This window comes from Pipistrellus kuhlii, unplaced genomic scaffold (assembly GCF_014108245.1).
Source record: "Pipistrellus kuhlii isolate mPipKuh1 unplaced genomic scaffold, mPipKuh1.p scaffold_m20_p_33, whole genome shotgun sequence".
Classification (NCBI taxonomy): domain Eukaryota; kingdom Metazoa; phylum Chordata; class Mammalia; order Chiroptera; family Vespertilionidae; genus Pipistrellus; species Pipistrellus kuhlii.
In genome coordinates, this window is record NW_023425533.1 from 5,825,134 (window position 1) to 5,847,547 (window position 22,414).

General features: G+C 38.7%; 1 protein-coding gene across 3 annotated transcripts in view; it reads left to right on the forward strand.

Moving 5' to 3' along the window:
• Positions 1-22,414, forward strand: part of COL4A5 (collagen type IV alpha 5 chain) — a 358,160-nt gene that overhangs the window by 264,866 nt on the left and 70,880 nt on the right. The window lies entirely within an intron of this gene.

Sequence of the window (22,414 nt, forward strand, 5' to 3'; positions counted from 1 at the left end):
TGCTCTGCGGCAGCTATCATTTCTGTTGGGATTTATGTATCTCCCATAATTGAAACTTTGTAGCCTTAAGCAGAGGCCTGTGCTGGCTAGGGTATGGGAAAAGCTTCCTTTCTCCATCAGCAGGGGCAACTCTAGCCTCCTGCTCTTTCTAGCTTCATGGCTGCCACCATTTCTGTTTAGATTTATGTATCTTCTATCATTAAAACTTTGTGGCCTTGAGTGGAGGCCTAAGAAAGGTAGTAGGGCAAGGGCAGGTGGAAAGCTTGGTTTCCTCCATTGCTGTGGAAACCTAAGCCTCCCTCGTACTCTGTGTGGCTGTAGCCATCTTGGTTGGGTATATTTGCTCCTGATTGGCTAGTGGGTGTGGCTTGGGGGCATGGCTTGTGGGTGCAGTGGAGTGATGGTTAATTTGCATATTAGATATGACTAGAGGCCCGATGCATGAAAATTAATGCACTGGAGGGGGTCCCTGAACCCAGCCTGCCCCCTTTCATAGTTCAGGAGCCCTCAGGGGTGGTAGGCACCCCATCAATCAGGGGAAAGCAGTGCCCCATAACACCTCTGCTGCTGCCACTGCTGGCAGCATAAGCCTCAGCAGGCCCTGGTTGTCTGTGCCTCGGGCCAGCCCTGGGTGTCTGGGCAGCCATCATCCAAGGCTTGCCTGTGCCTCAGGCTGGCCCTGGGTGGCTGGGGGACTGTAGGAACTGAGAGACTCTGGACTCAGGTGCTTGGAGTGGCCTGGCCCCCCTGGGGGTGGGCCCGACCTTTCAGCACACCTGCCACTCTGGCAAGGACGAGGGGACTGGGTGCTGCCATCTTGTGGCTGTGGGCACCACCATCTTTGTGGGTGGGGTAGTCAATTAGCATATTCCATCCTTATTGGCTGTGGGCACCGCCATCTTTGCAACAGCATGAGGGCCAAATTAGCATATTCCCTCTTTATTACATAGGGTTTTTGTGTGAGTCAACGATAAATAATTTAATATTACAAGTACAGAAATTGTTTCCACTCTTTCATAATTACAAACATATCATACATGTAATATGATTCTTATCCATATCTTGCATAGATATCATATTATTTGGTAAATATTGTCACAGAATAAATTCTGAGTGGGATTGCTAGAGCCTAGCATATAAATGCATTTTTAATATTGATAGTTACTGACAAATTTTCCTATCATATAGCTTTATAGCTTGATCAGTATAATAAATTTTCTGTTTTCTCCTTATGTTATAAATATTTTTAAATAAATCTTTATTGTTCATATTATTACAAATGTTCCTCATTTACCCCCCATCCATGGCTCCCCTCCACCAGGTTCCCACCCCACCCTCTGCCCTTTCCCCACTCCCCATTGTCCTCATCCATAGGTGCACAGTTTATGTTCAGTCTCTTCCCACATCCCCCTCTCCCCTTTTCCCCAAGAATCGTCAGTTCACTCCCCTTCCATACCTCTGATTCTATTATATTCACCAGTTAATTTTGTTCATCAGGTTTTTTTTTAATTCCCTTGGTTTTTAGATTCACTTGGTGATAGTTACATATTTGTTGTTCATAGTTTTTATCTTTATTTACTTTCTCTTCTGAAAGAACCCCCTTCAGCAATTCATATAATTCTGGTTTGGCGGTGATGAACTCCTTTAGCTTTTTATTATTATTATTATTATTATTATTATTATTATTATTATTAGTGAAGCTCTTTATCTGGCCTTTGATTCTGAGTGATAGCTTTGCTGGGTAGATTATTTTTGGCTGTAGGTAATTGCTACTCATCACCTGGAATATTTCTTGCCATTCCCGTCTGGCCTGCATGATTTCTGTTGAGAAATCAGCTGACAATCGTATGGGTGCTCCTTTATAGGTAACTACCTGCTTTTTTCTTGCTGCTTTTAATATTCTCTCTTTGTCTTTGCTCTTGGAATTTTAATTATGATTTGTCTTGGTGTGGTCCTCTTTGGATTCCTTTTGTTTGGAGTTCTGTGCGCTTCCTGGACTTTTCACCAGGTGGGGGAAGTTTTCTGTCAGTATTTCTTTCAGTATGTTTTTGATATCTTGCTCTCTCTCTTCTTCTGGGACCCCCATAATTCTGATGTTGGTTCGCTTGAAGTTGTCCCAGAGGTTTCTTACACTATCTTCAACTTTCTGGATTCTTTTACCTTCTTGCTTCTGTGGAGGAGTGTCTTCTGGCTCTTTATGTTCCAAATCTTTGACTTGATTCTTGCGATCTTCCATTATGTTTTTAGGATTTTGTATAATATTTTTTTATTTCAGACAATGTATTCTTTATTTCTTGTTGATCCTTTATTATTTCTTGTTGATCCCTTATTAGTTCTTGTTGATCCCTTTTCATCTCCTCATAGGTCTTATCGACCTTTTCCAGGAAATTCTTGAAAAACCTTATAAACGTGGTTTTGAACTCTACATCCAGTCTCTTCTTTTCTTCCATTTCTTTTGTTTGTGATCTATTTCCTTGTCTCAGCATTTTCACAGCTTCCCTGAGTTAGTAGGGTGGCTTTGTGTGCTAAGGTGCCCTATATGGTTCAGTGAGTCAGCCTCCCAGTTACCTGAGGTGGACAGTCTTGGTGTAGCCCTTTGTGGGCTGTGTGTATGGTCTTGTTGTTAAGCCTTGCTTGTAGTTGGTATCACTGGGAAGCATTCATCTCCAAGCCAATTGGCTATGAGGATCAGAAGTGTCTCAGCTAGGAAGGTTTCTGTATACCACTTGAATGGGGTGGAGTCTCTGGGTGGCACAGACAAGCATTGTTGAATCTAGCACAATTGGTTGCAGACAAGCTTTAGATTCCTGTCTGCCCCTCCCTAGGAGAGTCCTATTGGCAGCAAATGAGGAAGCTAGCCACTGGAAGGGCTTCTGTGCTCCGATTGGATGCGGTGGAGTCTCGGGTGGTGCAGACAATTTTTATTCAGCCCCTCCCTACGACGGTTTGGTTTCTGAGTCCTGCAGTAGTGGCCGCGGGTTTCACACACCTCTGAGAGATCTCTGCCCACTGCCTAACAGTCTGGCCTCTCCCTGTCTGGGGCCGTCTATCAGGCAATAGGGTGGTTCTGTTTTCCTCCGAACAAGAAAGCCAGCTGTGCATTAGCTGTCTGCCCTCTCCCTGTGCAGGGAGTAAGCTGGTAGTGAACTCATCCTGCCCTCTCCACGCTCCACAAGCAAGCCGGCAGCGAACTCTGTGGCCCCCTTTTTGCGCGCACAGTTCTCAGCACCTTCACAGTTCCTGAGGTTCAGCGGGTCTTCTTTCTCCTTCCCAGATGGTAGAGCCTCCTCTCATCCAGCCATCCAGGGCTTCAGGGTGATGTTTCCTCTGTTTTTCAGTTCTAAATTTAAATTTGTTGTGGTAGGCTGCATTCGGGTGTCCACCCTATGCTGCCATCTTGGTTTCTCCTATAAATATTGTTTTATAAATATCTAATTTTGTCAACCTAATGGGTGAAAACTAGTGCATCATTGTTTAAATTTGAATTTTCATCATTACAAATGAGATTTCTTATGCTTATACCTTCTCTGCAAATTGTCTGTTCATACTCTGCCTCTTTTCTAAGGAAGGGATTTGGTTGTATATTTCCTAATGATTTGCATAAGTACTTTATAAATAGCAAAAATACATCCATTATCTATTATATGTGTTCCAAATAGTTTTTCTCAGTAAGTTGTTAGTATTATAACATAGTTTACTAAAGCCAGTATTTCATATGTAGAAGTTTAAATTTTTACTTATGTAAATTTTATACTTATTAATTATTGAAAAAATAGCTATTGAGTATGTACAATGTGCCAGGTACTGTTTTAGGTGCTGAAGATAGAGCATGAATGAAATGAACTCAAATCAATAAAGAAAAAAATTATATATATTAAAAACAAAGAAATAAACAAAAAAGACTGATGATAGACTCATAGACAGAGAAGGCAGGATGATAGTTGTCAGGGGAGGACATTGAGGAATTGGGTTGGTGGGTGGAGGAAAAAAAGAAACAAAAAGAGCCCAGTCAGCCTGGCTTAGTAGTTGAGCATCAACTTATGAACCAGGAGTTCATGGTTTGATTCCTGGTCAAGGCACATCCCAGGGTTGTGGGTTCGATCCTCAGTAGGGGGAGTGCAGGAGGCAGCCAATCAATGATTCTCTCTCATATTGATGTTTCTATCACTCATCCTTTCCTCTCTGAAATCAATTATTTTTTTTAAGAGAGAGAAAACTCATGGGCACAAATAACAGTATGGTGATTGCTGGGGAGAGGGGAATTGGGGGAAGGTGAATAAGGGTATGGGGGGAATAAATGGTGATTGAAGGAGACTTGATGTGGGATGGTGAACACACAATACAGTGTACAGGTGATGTGTGTTGGAATTGTGTACCTAAAAGCTGTATAATTTTCTTAATGAGTGTTCCCCTAATAAATTCAATAAAAAGAATAAACAAATAAATACATAAATAATGAATAAATAAGCTCACAGCCTACTTGGACCTTACATCTAGTCAATAAGCAAAATAAGTAAGTTTACAGTATGTTAGAAGATATGGCAATAGTAATGTGAGGCTTGGGAATAGGAATTGCTAAAAATTGTTACCTTTTGAAATAGAGTATAAGGGAAAGCTTGTCTAATAAGTTAGTCAAGTGACCTCATGTAGTGAAGGAATCATTCAAATACCCTGAGGCAAGAATACAGCTGACATATTTGAGAAATATAAGTGAGGTTAGTGTGGATTAAGCAGAGTAAGTGATAGTGGGAGATCAGGTTGGTAATGGGGAATAGATTATAGCAAGGGCTTTTATTGCTGAGTGAAATGGGAAGAGAGTGGAAATAGTCACATAACTATAATTTAATTTTTTTTAAATCATAGCTCCTGTTATGGAAATAAATCATAGAGGAATATGGATGAAAACAATGAGACCAGTTATGACGCTATTTAAAATATACAAAGTAGAAATGTTGATGGCTTGGATCAGGGAAGTGGTATTGAAAATAAGAGATGGTCAGAATCTGAATATATTTTTAGGTCAAGCCAGCATTATTTGCTTATAAAATATGAGAAAGAGATATCAAGGATGAATCTAAACTTTTTATTTTGAGCAACTTAAAGAATGGAGTTGCTACATAGTGAGATAGGAAAGATTTTGAGATAAGTAGATTTGGTAGGTAGATCAGGAATATTGGTTTCTGGCTGTTATGAAGACTTTTATATAATAAAATTATAAAATTCACCTATATAATTTTTTCAGTACTTGCCTGATTTTGTTTTTTACATTAACATCTTTAATCCATCTGACTTTTTATGTATGTTGTGTGAGGTGAAATTTCATTTTTTACTCATTGATTTGAAATGCCATTTAAAACATTTATAAATTTGTTCATACATATTTTTTCTTGACTGAGTGAATCTTCAAATTTATGTAATAGAACCCAAATTACCATAATAACTCATCTCTGAAATTATAATGGGTAACATCAGAAAATGCTTCAATTGGCAAATGTCCTCAATATATTCAACTCTTCAAGCAAGATGCTAGCTTTTAGATTTTCTATGCATCCTGCAAGTATATCTCAATAAGCAAATTCTACACTAATTTTGAATACTTGGAAAACTGATAAAACAAGGAAATTATGTATTTGAAGTACACTGTTGTTTCTTTCAAATGGTAGTATTTTATCTTAGAATTAAAAATTAACATTTCATAGCTCAGTTACACTAGGCACAGGAACACTTGCTTTGCATATTCTGATATTCACAAATTTGTTACCCCACTTCAGTTAAATAACATCAGTCCACAGTAACATGATTCAAATTTTAGTTACCATGGTATATTACCTCTTCATAAGTCACTATGTAAATAACAGCTGTGCATCATTATTAGTGAGCAATCATTTCACTTCTTCCAAATTCTTTCACTGATAGTCACAAAAATCTGTTACTCCCTTCATGCACTAATAGCAAAGTATGTAATCATGTTGCCTCTTTGTATAGACATGAAATTAACTAAATACACATGAAATTTAATAAAAATGGATAATAAAAGGGGAAATTGGTCAATAAATATAAAAATGCAGCAAAACAACAAAAAGTGATAACACTGGAAGTGAACTTTAAATCTAATGTAAATGCAATTATATATTAAATAACCAACAATAAGAAGGTTGACACTGCCACCATTTGAGAAGCTAAATGTGGAGTCAAAGAAGTTAGTAAAGGCAAATGTACCAACAACATATGACTTTTTTAAATACAATTATAACTGAAATCCAGAGAGATTTTAATATCTTGCAAAAAAAACACCTTTAAAGGTAATGGCTCAAGCATATTTTCCCACTGATTATTAATATCTTTTTATATGTGGTTGACTTGACTGCATTTTCTTTGTTATAGTGCCATACTACTGTACAAAACAAGTGATATATAATAAATGATAAAGAAGGAGTAGAATAAAATTTTCAGAAAACATAATAGTATGATTGGGGGATGGCAAGCACAATAAAAAAATCTATAATTATTGAGTTGTTAATAAATAAGAAGGCATAGAGGGGATAAATGGTGATGGGAAAAAAAGAAAAAAGAAATAAGGATAATGGTAAAAGGTCAGATGAGGACTTTATTTTAAATATGTCATAGTTATGAGAGTTTTTTTTTCCTGTTAGTTAAATAGTATAATTAATATAGTATAGTAAAAAAACATTTGAAAAGAAATCAGTATGCAGAAATTTGAGTCTTGAGTCTGTCTACATAACCTTATAAGTCACTTACTTATTTTGCATCTCCATTACTTTGTCAGTAAAATCTATTTGAAAATAGAAATAGAATAATTATTTTACCTATTTTACAGAGTTTTTGTGAGGCTTCAATTAGATTTAAAAAAACACTCTTTAAATTATAAAGCACACTTATTATTTAATCTGTGAAATAAGAGGGCTAGAATGGATGGTATTTATATTTCTAAAACTCTTAAATTTAATTACTGTGGAACTATATAAATCTATAACATTATTTTTATTCAATTTTATTTTTATTTTTAAATATTTTTTTTATTTTTCAGTTACAGTTGACATTATTATATTAGTTTCATATGTGCACCCCAGTGATTAGACATTACACATTACTTAATAAGTGATCATCCCAATAAATCTAAAACCCCTTTAACCCAATACATATATATAGAATATTATTAACTATGTTCATTAGACTGTACTTATATCCCCATGGTTATTTTGTAACAACCAATTTCTACTTCTTAATCCCTTTACCTTTTCACCCATCTCCCCCAATCCACCTCCCATCTGGCAAACATGGAAATGTTCTCTGTATCTATTAATCTGTTTCTGTTCACTTGCTCATTGATTTCACTATTTTTTATTCAGTTTCTAATAGACATATTCAATGCCATTATATTATTCATACTTTTTATCTTTTCTTCTTCTTCTTAAAGAAGACCCTTTAACATTTCATATAATACTAATTTGTTGGTGATAAACTCCTTTAGCTTTTTCTTGTCTGGGAAGCTCTTTATCTGTCCTTTGATTCTAAATGATAGCTTTGCTGGGTAGAATAATCTTGGTTGTAGGTCCTTGGTTTTCATCACTTTGAATATTTCTTGCCACTCTCTTCTGGATTTTTACCTTTAACCTTTCACATTTTAGTTATGATGTGTCTTGGTGTGGGCTTCTGCGTTCATCTTGTCTGGGACTTTTTGCATTTCCTGGACTTGTATGTCTATTTCCTTAACCAAGTTATAGAAATTTTCTGTCATTTTTTTCAAACAGATTTTCAATTTCTGCCCCTCTCTCTTCTCTTTCTGGCACCGCCATGAGGCAAATGTTGGTACACTTAAAGTTGTCTCAGAGGATCATTACACTATCCTCATTTTTCTTTAATTCTTTCTTTTCCCTGTTCTGAATGGTATTTTTTGCTTCTTTATATCCCAAATCACTGATTTGATTCTCTGCTTCATCTATTATACTGTTAACTTCCCTGTAATTTATTCTTCATTTCAGCTAGTGTATCCTCCATTTCTTACTGGCTCTTTTTATGGTTTCTGTATCATTTTCCATGCTGCTGAAGTTCTCACTAAGTTCATTGAACATTTTTATAAGCAGTGTTTTGAACTCTGTATCTAGTAGTTTGCTTGCCTCCATTTTGTTTTGTCCTTTTTTTCTGGAGATTTGTTCCATTTTTTCATTTGCGCCATGTTTTTTTGTCTCCTCATTTTTGTCTCATCCCTGTGGTTGTTTCTATATATTAGGTAGAGATGCTATGTCTCTCAGAGTTGGTAGAGCAGCCTAATATAGTAGGTGATCTATAGTGTCAAGTGGTACAACCTCCCTGATCACCCAAGCTAGGTACTTAAGTTGTGCCCCCTATGTGTGATGTGCATACCCTCCTCTTATAGTTGAGCCTTTATTGCTATTGGCATATATCAATGGGAGAGACTGGTAGCAACTGCTGACTACTGAACCTCCAACCAACATGGAGGATCAGCTATGTAGGCTCCCACTGCACCAGAGAGTACTTACTTCAGCAAGGCTCTGGTGCCTGCTTAGTCTGCCCTTTGAATGTGTTGTTTGTAGTTGTATTTGGGTAATGGTGCTTTGATATATTCTGAAGCTGTCCATTGGGTGTGTTGGCTCTGTGGCCTCCTGGGAGGTGTAGGCCATAGTCATTTGCTGCTTGTCTTCTGACAAGGGCCACCTGGCATGATCTACAAAGCAATCTGCATATAGCTGCTACTTTTATTGGGCTTGGAAGTGCCCAGGCTAGGCCAAGCTGTGAACCAAGGCCAACTGTTGCTAGTACCAGGCCTGGTACCATTTAGCAAGAGTACAGGGCACACAAAAGCCAGATACTGCTTGAGAGATTTTTAGGAAAAGCAGAAGCATAAGCCAAGACAGGCCATTTTTATGGAAAAGTCACTGGAACCATCCAGGGTATGCCTGATAGTTGCCCTGGTAGGGCAAGACCTCAGGGAAACACAGTGTGAGGCAAACAGTGTGAACAAGGTTCATGGAGTATAAGATATGGTGCCCACCTCCTGGTTCTGTGGGGGAGAACTCAGAAAAGGAACAATGTTCTCTTCCAGCACTTCCCTGTAGAATAAAGCTGCCCCTGAAACTCTTGCACTGGTGCCAGACAATTCAGTTTATCCCCATATGTCCATGGTGCCTTTCAAGTTGCTACCCCAGCACTGGAGTTCAAGGGAGAGAGTCCATGTATAGTCCATCATGGGCCCTTAAAGAGGAACACCTGGGACTCCAGCAGCCCTCTGTTTCTCTCAGCCTCAATACCCACTGATTTTGATTTTGATTTTATCTTTAATTTTTTTTTATTGAGGTATTATTGACATACAAAATTACACTAGTTTCAGGTGTACAACATAATGACTCTATATTTCTATATATTGCAAAATGATCAGTACAATAAGTCTAGATAACATCTAGACTTATATAGATGTTATATACATTGGTAAGGAATTCTTTTTCTTGTGATAAGAATTTTTAAGAGTTACTCTTTTAGCAACTTTGAAATATGAGATACAGTATTAATAGTCACCATACTGTACATTACATCCCCATGGCATATTTATTTTATAATTGGAAGTTAGACTGGCTACAGTTATCCATTATTAAAATAAATCATCCCCTCCTTTAAAACATATATCCTATATAATAAAAGAGTAACATACAAATTGACCATACTTCTGCTACACCCACCAGCCATGCCCACCAGCCAATCAGGAGCAAATATGCAAATAAACCTAATCAAGATGGCTGTAGCCACAAGGAGCAGGAGGGAGGCTTGGGTTTCCCCACAATGGAGGAAATCAAGCTTTCCACCTGCCCTTGCTGGCCTAGGCCTCCACTCAAGGCTACAAAGTTTCAATAATAGATCCAAACAGAAATGGTGGCAGCCATGGAGCTAGAAAGAGCAGAAGGCTAGAGTTGCCCCCGGCTATGGAGGAAGCAAAGCTTCTGAAGCCCTGGCCTGCTTTGGCCTCCTCTGCTCCAGACTACAAAGTTTCAATTATAGAAGATACATAAAATCCCAACAGAAATGGCTGCTGCCATGGAACAAGCAGGAGGCTTGGCTCCACTCCAGGCTACAAAGCTTCAATTGTAGAAAATAAATTCCAGATACCAGGGCCTCCGCTTGGGTCACCGGGGGGACATGGCTGGCCTGCAAACCACCACAAGCCCCTCACCCAGGCCATCCCATGCCCCAAGGGAATCCCCACCCTGATCCAGGCTTCTATCCTATCTAATGGAAGAGTAATATGAAGATTGACCATCACTCCAACAAATAAGATACCTTCTCCCATGTGGTCAAAGGTCCTGCCCCCATGTGGATACAAGATGGCCACCACAAGAAGGACAACAGAGGAGGGCAGTTGAGAGGGACCAGGCCTGCAAGGGAGGGCAGTTGGGGGCGATCAAGCCTGTAGGGGAGAGCAGTTAGGAGTGACCAGGCCGGCAGAGGAGGGAAGTTGGAGGTGACTGGGCCTGCAGAGAAAGGCAGTTGGCACCCAAGCCTGCAGTGGAGAGCAGTTGGGGGGGACAAGGCCAGCAGGAGGAAAGTTGGAGGTGACTGGGCATGCAGGGAAGGGAAGTTGGCACTCAGGCCTGCAGTGGGGAGCAGTTGGGGGGACCAAGCCTGCAGAAGAGGGCAGTTAGGGGTGACCAAGCCTGCAAGGGACAGCAGTTAGGGGCAAACAGGATGGCATGGGAGCAGTTAGGCATTAATCAGGCTGGCAGAGGAGTGGTTATAGAGTGATGAGGCTGGCAGGCAGAAGCGGTTAGGGGCAATCAGGAAGGCAGGCAGGCGAGCAGTTGGGAGCCAACAGTCCTGGATTGTGAGAGATGTCCAACTGCTTTTGAGGGGTCCCAGATTGGAGAGGGTGCAGGCTGGGCTGAGGGACAGCCCCCCATGCACAAATTTCATGCACCAGGTCTCGTGTGTGATATATATTGAATATATATATATATATATATATATATATATATATATATATATATATATATTCAATTAGAGTTGAGGTACAGCATAGTTTCAGGTTCATAACCCAGTGATTGGACATTTGATGCTTCACTGTTTGTTGGAATAATTGCTTTGTGGGTTATATAAATGCCCCGCTGGTTTTAACAACCAGAAGTTGTGAGGACTTCCATTCCTCTTACTGGGCTGGGGGTACCTGGTATAGGGCTGAGACCCCTTGTTTCTCAGGGGGCACTCCACAACCAAGATATCCCTCCAGATTTTTATCTTCCTTTCATGGGTATGAGATCAGCCCATTCCATATATCTGTTCTTCCAACTAGTCACTATGTGGATTCTTCCTTTATTCTCTAGTTGTAGGACTTCCATTAAACCAGATTTCAGACAGTTCTAAATTATTGTTCTGTGGCTTAGTTGTAATTTTGATGTGGTTGCGGGAGGAGGTGAGTACCATGTTTACCTACACTGCCATTTTCACCAGAAGTCAGTAACATCATTTTACTACAGCAAAATATTTCTAAACTCAATCATTATTAAAATTTAATCATACTAAGGTTCTAAGCAAACTCTATCTTAATCCCAGTTTGCTTTTTTTCCTGAAATTGACAAGCAGACCTTAAAATTCATATGAAAATACATGGGACCCAGAATAACCAAAACAATCTTGAAAATAAAAGAATGAATTTTGAGGCCTCACCCTTCTATATTTCAAAACTTATTATAAAACTTTAGCAATCCACTTTATGTAATACTTGCATAGCATAGACATAAGGATCAATGGATAGATTAGAGTTCAGAAATAAACCTATTCATTTGGATCAATTTATTTCAACAAAGGTGCTAAGATAATTATGAGAAAAAAGAACAATCTTTTTAACAAACGTTGCTAGAACAAGAGAATATCAATATGCAAATTAAATAATTTGCACCTCCTAACTCATATAATAAACCAAAATTAAATGATAGTGGATAATTGACCTAAATGTGAGAGCTAACACTACTGAAATCTTAGAAGCAAACATGACTAAATCTTCCTGACCTTGGGTTACGTTAATGATTTCTTAGATATGACACAAAAAGTACAAATAATCAAAGGAAAATATAGATGGGAATATGTTAATTTTTTTTAATTTTGTGTTGCAAATTATGACATCAAGAAAGTAAGAGGACAACCCACAGAAAGGGAGAAAATATTTGCAAATCATGTCAGGGATTTTTATTCAGAATACATAAAGTACTCTAATATTCAATATGTAAGCAAATAAACCAGATTTTAAAATGGGCAATTTTAGTTGAACCTAACAGACATATATAGAACATTGCAAAACAGCAGAGTATACTTTTTTAGAGAACATAGAACATTCCCATGTTAGGCCAAGCTCTACTAAAAAACTGAAAAGGTGTTAACACTTTCAAACATATTATACTAGTGACCTGGTACACAAAATTCATGCACATTAAAAGGAGATAAATTAGAAGAAATATTTTAATATTGCTATTTGCCCTTTTTCTATAATAGAAGTGTCAGAGATGAAAAACAGTTAGTAAAATGTATATGAAAATCTCCCTCCTGTCAGAGTTTGGGGCACACCACATGACCCAGAGTCAAGGCCCTGCCAACCCACATGTATTTCAAAATTGTGCGGGACTCAGACCTGGCTGGCCCCACCCACATTGTGCTAGATCCAGACCCAGCTGGTCTCATCCTTGTCTAGCCCTGCTGGACAGGGGGCACAGCCAAAGATTCCCTGGCCTGGCACCAGGGCAAGGATCATGGCCTGAGGTCCCCCAGCCTGGCACCAGGAAGGAGGTTCAGCCTCTGGTCCCCTGTAAAGCCCCACTGAGAGGGGGCTCAGCTTCAGGTTCCCTGTCAAGCCTGCTGGGTAGGGGGTGTTGCCTACAGGACCCAGGCCTGGGGTGAGGGGAGCAACCTGTGGTCCCCCATCCTAGCACTGGGGAGGGGAGCCACAGCTTGAGATACCCTATCAAGCCCCACCAAGTGAGGTGTGTGGCCTGAGGTCCCCTGTAAAGCCCTGCTAGGTGGGAGGCATGGCCTCAGGGCCCCTGGCCAGGTGCTGGGATGGGGAGTGTGGCCTGAGGTCTCCTGTCAATTCCCATGGGGCAGTAAGTACAGCCTGAGGTCTCCCATCAAGCCTTATGGGGGCGCGGGTGGAGGAGCGCAGCCTCAGGTCCCTGCTGATTGCTCATAAAGGCTTATTACTGGAACTCAGCCTCTTCTCTGGGAGTAGCCATCTTGTGTTATGGAAATCCCTGCCTCTGCTGTGGACACCACCATTTTTGTGGTGAAGTGATGGTCAATTTGCATATTTCCTCTTTATTATATAAGATAGTGTCAATATTTTTCTGATTTCAAAGCAAGACAAAAATACTATAAGAAAACTACAGACCAATATCCCTTATGTATATTGATGTAAATTTTTTCAATGGAATACTAGTACATCAAATTCAATGGCATATTAAAAGAATTGTATACTATGATCAAGTGATATTATTCCTGGAATGCAAAGATGGTTCAACATACAAAAGTCAATAATGCAGTATATCAGATTAAGAGAATGAAAGGAAAAATTCATATGGTCATTATAATTGAAGCAGAAAAATCATTGAAAAAATTCAATGTCTTTTAATAATAATTAAAAAACCCCCACAAAACTCACCAAGCCCTGGCTGTGTGGCTCAGTTAGTTGGAGCATTGTCCCATACACCAAAAGGTTGAAGGTTTGATTCCCAGTCAGGGCACGTACATAGGTTGCAGGTTCGAACCCTAGTCAGGGTGAGGATGGGAGTAAACAAATTGATGTTCCTGTCCAACACCAATGTCTCTCTTTCTGCATCTCTATCTCCTTTCCTCACCCTAAAATCAATAACCATATCCTTTGGTGATGATTAAAAATCATACACTCACCAAACTAGTAACAGTAGTAGACTATCTGAACTTAATTAAAGCCACAGCTATGAAAATCCCACAGCTCATATCATAGTCAATGGCAAAAAGACTGAAAGCTTTTACTATTAGATCAGAAAAAGAAAAAAGAAAAAAAAAAAAGGTTGGGTGCACATTCTCATCACTCCTATTAAACTTAGTACTAGAAGTCTTAGCCAGAGCAATTATACAAGAAAAATAAATTTATCACTGAAATTGGTTCCTATTTAAAAACATTCATGGAAACATTTGTACCATGATTAATATAAATCCCAATCTCCTGCAAGGTTTGAACCAGATCCATTTACCTGACCCCATGTTTCTTTATCAGTTAGGCTACTGAGGAAAGAAAGGTTATTATTGGAAATACAGCCAGAGCATAATTATTGGAGAGATGAAACATTATAGAATTTTTATGTATTAACTAGAAGCCTGGTGCATGAAATTTGTGCATTGAGTGGGGGTGGTCCCTCAGCCCTGCCTGCACCCTCTGCAATTTGGGACCCCTACACCTTTTTCTTATCTATCAATAACTAACTTCATCACATTTAAAAAAATTAACTGAATTATCACCTACTCTAGGAAATCCTCTTTGAACAAATGTCATTATAATCTATATTAAGTATTTTCATAGTATATCATTCTTTTTCTTTAACAGCTATTTAGAGTAGATGCAATGTGGTTTTCATTCTTGCATCTGAATTTTTTCTTCTTGCTCTTGTAATAGCAAAGCTTATCCAATTTACATTTGCCCTTCAAGGGCTTATGTTTAGTTCAGTTTATACCCTGTTTCCCCAAAAACAAGATAGTGTCTTTTTTTAATTTTTGCTCCCAAAGATGCGCTAGGTCTTATTTTCAGGGGATGTCTTATTTTTCCATGAAGAAGAATACGGTACACATTTATTGTTAAATAAAAATAAAGGAAATTTATTACCTGTATACCGTATGGTAGTAAGGTAGTTGTCAACACAAACCAGGCAAACTGTGAACCTTACAGTATCAAGAATTTACTCATTTATTCAATGACAATCATGTCATCATCTTCTGGAACATCATCATAACAATCCAATTCCTGAATTTCCTGGTGAATTTCTTGTGACTCCATTTCTTTCAGAATCAGTGGACCAAATCTCTCATGTTTAGCCTAGGGGGGCAATATTTTTTTGGGATGCTTTATATTTCACTGAGAAGGAAACCTGTATGTAGGTCTTATTTTTGGAGGATGTCTTATTTTCGGGTAAACACGGTAGTTGGCTCCCTGGTATTTTGTAAGCAATAAATTTGGGTTCTGATAGTAAGCCTCACTTGTAATCAAGCCTGTAGGTCTCCTATCTGAATATTACTATAATACCCATCACGTTAGCATACCAGAGATTGTGTTCATTTATAGAAAATAACAATAAATGTCACCTGGTCATTTGATTTTCTAGTACTATTTTATAGCAAGATGTATTATTCTAGCAATTTAACTATTGCAAAACTGAGGCATACAGAAATAAATCACATTGAACAATAAAGAATGGCTCAAATATCAAAGCATAGTACACTTAGGGCCTCCCTTGTCTTGTGCCTCAGATATCATAGCATAGTACAGAGTTCACATGGAATTCAGCTTCCTTTAAAATAGGAAGGCATGCCATACTCATGATGTAGCTACTTCCACACATTTTTAAAATTTAATTCACAGCACATACTCTTTGTATTAATTATTGGAAAATCATCCTAGCAATTGCCTCTGTTCCTCTCTGTATTGTTGCCTTACATTCTGATGTTATTACTGTGCTTTTATCCTCCACTCGCTGTAATAAGATTGTGAGTTTTTTAAGGACAGAGATCATGACTTGAGCTTGTGTTTCTCTGTCATGGTGCCTAGATAAATACTCAAATACTATCCAGTCCAAATGACTGTGATGAAAGGCAATAAGAAAGGCACTTGTCTCCTACTACTAATGCATGGGGATCAAACCCCAGCCTGCAGAAACTCACCCCTGCAGTCAGGACCCGATCACTGGGTAGACCTGGGTTGGTGCTCTTAAATCTGGGGAGAGGGAGACTTCCCATGGCTGCAGGCTAGAGGTCCAGACCTCCTGGCCCTGTGCCTGAATAGGTCCCTAGCGCAGAGCAGCTTCTTCGCCTGGGATTGTGGGGCAGCTTAGCCAGGCTGGGCCTGGCCTGATCATTCCGTGATCACGGGACAGTTTGGCCTGGCCTGTTTGCCCCATGATTGTGGGGCAACTCAGCCTGACCTTGTCTCCCTGTGATCGCAGGGTGACCCGGCCTGGGCTCACTGTTTTCCACCAGCTGCAGCTTGTAAGTCTTCTATGGGCTGAGGGGAGTGACCAGTTGAGCCCACAGAATGTGGCAGCAGCTGTGAAGTTCGCCAAGGCAACCCAGCACTGACTTCGGGTTGGTCAGCCTTTGGTCTTGATAGGTCATTACAAGTTACAATCCTGGGCTTTTATTATTAGAAACTGTAAATGCGAACTGGAAAGAAATGTGAGCTATTTGAACCCAGGGACATTTTCTAAGTGTGAAAGGTTTGGACAGGACCACATTTCATGAACCTTTTTTCATACATGGAAGTTCTCCATGGATGTTTTGGACAGATATAAATATCTACTGACCCTGTGGGAAACAGTATGGAAGGTCCTCAAAAAATTAAAATTGGAACTACCATATGATTCTGCAATATCACTTCTGGGTATTTATAAGAAAAAAAAATACTAACCTGAAAAGATAAATACACTCCCATGTTCAGTGCGGCATTATTTATAATAACCAAATTATCAAAGCAAACTAAATGCCCATTGATGAATAAATGGATAAAGAAAATGATATACATATATAAATTATAAATCACATTATTGAGCCATAGAAAAGAGGGAAATCTTGCCATTTGAGAAAAACATAGATGGACATTGAGGGAATTTTCTAAGTGAAATAAGTCAGACAGAGAAAGACAAATACCATATGATCTCACTTATATATGGAATCTAAAAGAATAAATAAATAAAATGAAAACAACCAGAAAAAAATCAGCTGATGGATATACAGAAAGATTAGTAATTGCCAAAAGTGGGAGGGTGCAGGGGGGATGGGCAAAATGGGTGAAGGTAATTAAAAAGTAGAAGGGGGGGGGGGCAATGGTATATGTACGAAGATATTAGGTCTAGTAATAATTAATGTCGTTTTCCAATACTTTTTAAATCGAATTTATTTATTTATTTATTTATTTATTTATTTATTCTTTTTTAAATCGAATTTATTTAAACAATACAACAAAATTTAATCAACAATATAGTTGCTGTTGTTTTCTACTACTTGTGCCCAACGCTCAGGAAGCATTTTAATCCCTCTGTGGTAAAATTCTTGTGATTTTGATGCAAAAAATTTGGTCAATGCATTTTTGAGGCATTCTTCATTACTAAATTTTTTTCCAAGAAGAAAGTTTTGCAAAGAACGAAACAAATGGTAATCGGAAGAGGCAATATCAGGAGAATATGCAGGTTGAGGGAGAACTTCCCATTCCAACTGGCGCAGTTTTTCAGCAGTGATTCTTGCAGTATGTGGTCGTGCGTTATCGTGGTGAAGAATTACGCCCTTCCGATTAATCAGCGCAGGTTCTTTTTCTCTTAAAGCTTGGGCTAACCTTTCCCATTGGGCACTATACACTGCACTTGTAATGGTTTGGGTAGATGGTAAAAGTTCATAATGAAGAATTCCTTTAAAATTCCACCAAACACACAACATCACTTTTTTCGCATGCAAGTCAGGTTTTGGCGTGGGCTGCGGAACCTCATTTTTGTCCAACCATTGAGGCCGCCTTTTCAAATTAACATACAGCACCCATTCTTCATCTCCGGTAACAATTTGCTCTAAAAACGGCAAATGGTTTTGACGAGAGAGGAGCGAACTGCAAATTGTGACTCTTTGATTACGGTCGTTGTCGGTCAACTCATGAGGAACCCATTTTCCAAACTTTTGCACTTTGCCAAGTGCACGCAATTGATTGGAAATTGTTTTTTGTGAACAATTTAATGTTGTCGCAAGCTCTTGTTGGGTAATTTGAGGATTTTGCACCAAAAGAGCTTGAAGAGCTTCTTGATCAAAATTGGACACACGGCCTCGACCACTCTTGTCATCTAACGAAAAATTTTACTCGCGAAATTTCTCAAACCAACGCTGGCACTTTCTGGCGCTAACTGCATCTTGACCAAGAGCACTACAGATGTTTTTTGCAGCCTCACTTGCTTTTCTTCCTAATTGGAACTCGTAAAGCATGCAGTGCCAAATATGCTCTTCATCCGCCATATGCTTAGCCCTAGTTTTGCAACAAAAACCAAACCAAACACAAACTTTTTCAAGCAAAACTTGTTAATTGCACTTCACACGTTCTGTAGATACCATGTGTTTGAAGGTTATGTCAATACAAGTCAACGCCAAGCAAGATTTTAAACGAATGTTTAAAAACGACATTAATTATTACTAGACCATAATAATTTAATAAAAAAATTTTTTAAAGTAGAAGTAAACTAATAGGTACAGAGAACAGAGTAGTGGTTTTCAAAGGGGAGGGACTTTAGGGGACTGGGTGAAAATGGGGAAGAGGCTCAGAAGTACAAATTTAGTAGTTACAAAATAATTATGATTATGAAAAGTACAGCATAAATATATAGTCAATAATATTGTAATAAATATGTATGGTGCGTGGTAGATACTTGAAGTATCAGGGGAATCGCTTTGTAAAATATGCACTTCTCTAACTTTTGTGCTGTACACCTAAAACTAAAACAAAATAATATTTAAAATAAATTGTAATTGAAGAATAAAATTTTTAACCCTCATTTGAGGATATTTTTCCATTGATTTTGAGAGAGAGTGGATGAGAGAGGGAAAGACAGAGAGAAATATCAATGTGAGAGAAATACATCCATTGGTTGCCTCCTGTATGCACCCTGACCAGGGCCCGGGTTGGGGAGGAGCCTGCAACTGAGGTATGTGCCTTTGCCTAGAATCCAACCAGGACCCTTAGATCCATAGGCCAATGCTCAATCCACTGAGACAAACCAGCTAGGGAAAAAATAAAAATTTAAAATTATAAGCTTCTAGCTATAAAAAAAATGTCATGGGATGCAATGTACAACATGGTGACCATAATTAACAATACTCTTTTGTATATTGCAAGTTGATAGAGCTAATCTTAAATGTTTTCTTTACAAGAACAAAAGTTTTTAACTATACAAGGTGATAGATGTTAACTAGATTTATTGTAGTGATCATTTTGCAAATGTATACAAATAACTAATCATTATGTTGTAGTTCTGAACTAGTATAATGTTATATCTACACTAATAAAAGAGAAAAATATTAGTTGACTGTACCTTTGCTATGCTCACAACCAGTCAGGAGTGATATGCAAATTAACCCAGCAAAGATGGTGGATAAATTTGCATATGCAGGCAGTGCAGGCAGAGGCCCTATGCAGCAGATGGGATCCAAGCTGCAGTCAAGGACCTGGGCAGGCAGTGGGGGGCAGCACCAGAAGCCACCAATGGATACAAGGTAAGATGGGGACCCGAGCATGCAGCATCAGGCGGCTTGGACCTGGGCAGGTGGTACCCAATGACACCTGCCCAGGTCAAAGAGCCCCAACACCTGCCCTGGTCCAAGCCTTCCTGTGATCAGGGGGCGATCACGGGGAGAAAAGACCAGGCCTAGCAGCCCTGCGATCATGGGGAGAACAGGTCAGGCTGAGCGGCCCTGTGATCACGGGGCAAATAGCCTGGGTCCAAGCCACCCTGAGATCACAGGGCGAACAGGCCAGGCCAAGCTGCCCTGTGATCATGGGGTAAACAGGCTAGTAGAGCCTGGCCAAGCTGCCCTGCCATCCAAGGCTAACAAGCCGCTCCACTGATCAACCTGTGCTAGGGACCTGTTGGGGCAGGTGGTGTGGAGTCTGGGGCCTCTAGCCTGCAGCAATTGAAAATCTCCCTCTCCCCAGAGTTAGGAGCGCCAGCCCATGTCTACCCAGTGGCCTGGTCCTGACTGCTAGGGTGAGTGCCTGCAGGCTAGGGTTTGATCCCCACGCATTAGCAGTAGGAGACCAGTGCCTTTGTTATTGCTGTGTGTCTGGGTTTTTATTGGACAAATGCCTGACAATCATGGTCACCAGCTTAGCAAAATATTTTAGAAGGAGAATTGTGTCTGGTTTCTTCAAATTCCTCCAGCCTCTACTCACCTCTCTGCAAAGGCACAGAACAAATGAGGCCCTTAAATAAAAATCAGAGATCTCCAGCAACAATAGGCCTCTCTCATCACAGACATTTGGACTGGATGGTATTTGAATATTTATCTAGGCACCATGACAGAGAAACACAAGCTTAAGTCATGATCTCTGTCCTTAAAAAATTCACAATCTTATTACAGCGAGTGGAGGATAAAAGCACAGTAATAACATCAGAATGTAAGGCAACAATATAGAGAGGAACAGAGGCAATTGCTAGGATGATTTTCCAATAATTAGTACAAAGAGTATGTGCTGTGAATTAAATTTAAAAAATGTGTGGAAGTAGCTACATCATGAGTATGGCATGCCTTCCTATTTTAAAGGAAGCTGAATTCCGTGTGAACTCTGTACTATGCTATAATATCTGAGGCACAAGACAAGGGAGGCCCTAAGTGTACTATGCTTTGATATTTGAGCCATTCTTTATTGTTCAATGTGATTTATTTCTGTATGCCTCAGTTTTGCAATAGTTAAATTGCTAGAATAATACATCTTGCTATAAAATAGTACTAGAAAATCAAATGACCAGGTGACATTTATTGTTATTTTCTATAAATGAACACAATCTCTGGTATGCTAACGTGATGGGTATTATAGAAATATTCAGATAGGGAGATCTACAGGCTTGATTACAAGTGAGGCTTACTATCAGAACCCAAATTTATTGCTTACAAAATACCAGGGAACCAACTATAAACTGAACCAAACATAAGCCCTTGAAGGGCAAATGTAAATTGGATAAGCTTTGCTATTACAAGAGCAAGAAGAAAAAAATTCAGATGCAAGAATGAAAACCACATTGCATCTACTCTAAGTAGCTATTAAAGAAAAAGAATGGTATTCTATGAAAATACTTAATACAGATTGTAACGACATTTGGTCAAAGAGGATTTCCTAGAGTAGGTGATATTTCAGTTAATTTTTTTTTAAATGTGAAGAAGTTAGTTAGATAAGAAAAAGGTGTAGGGGTCCTGAATTGCAGAGGGTGCAAACAGAGCTGAGGGGAATTCCCCCTCCCCCACTGTGCATTAATTTCTTGCACCGGGCCTCTGGTGTCTATTATAAAAGCCTGAAGAACAAATGTACATAATTGTGGTGTAAGTATATTCAAGTCATATCTGGCCTTTGCTAGAAATGTAAATAAACTATAATTTTCCCTTTTCAGGGGGATTTACAGGATTCATGGCCAGTTTGTTGATTCTCTTGAGTGCTCTTTTTAATCTCTTCGTGCTTAACTTTTTTTGAAGTTCATTGTTTTCTCTGACAGCATATATGAATAATAAAAGTTTAGATAAAATTTAAACTAGCAAATAAGGTCCTTTTCAGAAACCCTGGTAAAATATTTACTTTTTGTTTATAGTTTACTTGGTTTGAAGTATTAGGGCCATAGGATAGTGATAAGAACTGTATTGGGTAACATGCGAGGGTTGAAATTATAAATTGGGTTATTTGTGTAACTTAACATTCTTTACCACAGTTTATCTTACCTTTCAGGTTTACCATTAGCAGAATATATGAATTTTATTCTTGTATTTTATTTTGGCATATAAATGTCATTGGTTCATAAATAACAAGAAGAATAATGATATTTTATTCAAAGCTTTTCTGTGTGTAAATACATAAGATGGAACCAATCCAATAAAAAATTTAATTATATACCTATTATGTGTATAAAACTGTGCTGACATTTGATTTATAAAGGTTTATACAAATGTATGTATATATTTATATCCCAAGACTTAATTATTTTTAAATTGGTTGTAAAAGGCATTAGTTGAAAAGGCTTTTACTATATTGCAGAAACAATTGAATCACAAATAAATGATCTTATTTGCCTAGACAAGCATAATTGCTAAATTAAGAAGGAAGTATTCAGCAGATAATGTTGCACACTAATACTTTGTTGGGTAGGTTACAATCCTCGTGAGTAGAATAGTGAACACTGTGATAGTTGTAAATATAAAGGTATGACATGTTCTCATTGTTAATGGAAAAATATTGTTTTAATTTGTGAAAGTGGGTATGAATTTTTCTAAGGCTCCATTAGGAGAAAACCTAATGCAAATGTTCATTGAACAAAAATGGTTTTACACAAATTGTCTCTGACCCTAAAGAAAGTTTCAATGTAATTGAAAAGTGAAGACATGTATATGAAAAACCATTATAGACATGACAAAATAAGAACTTAAA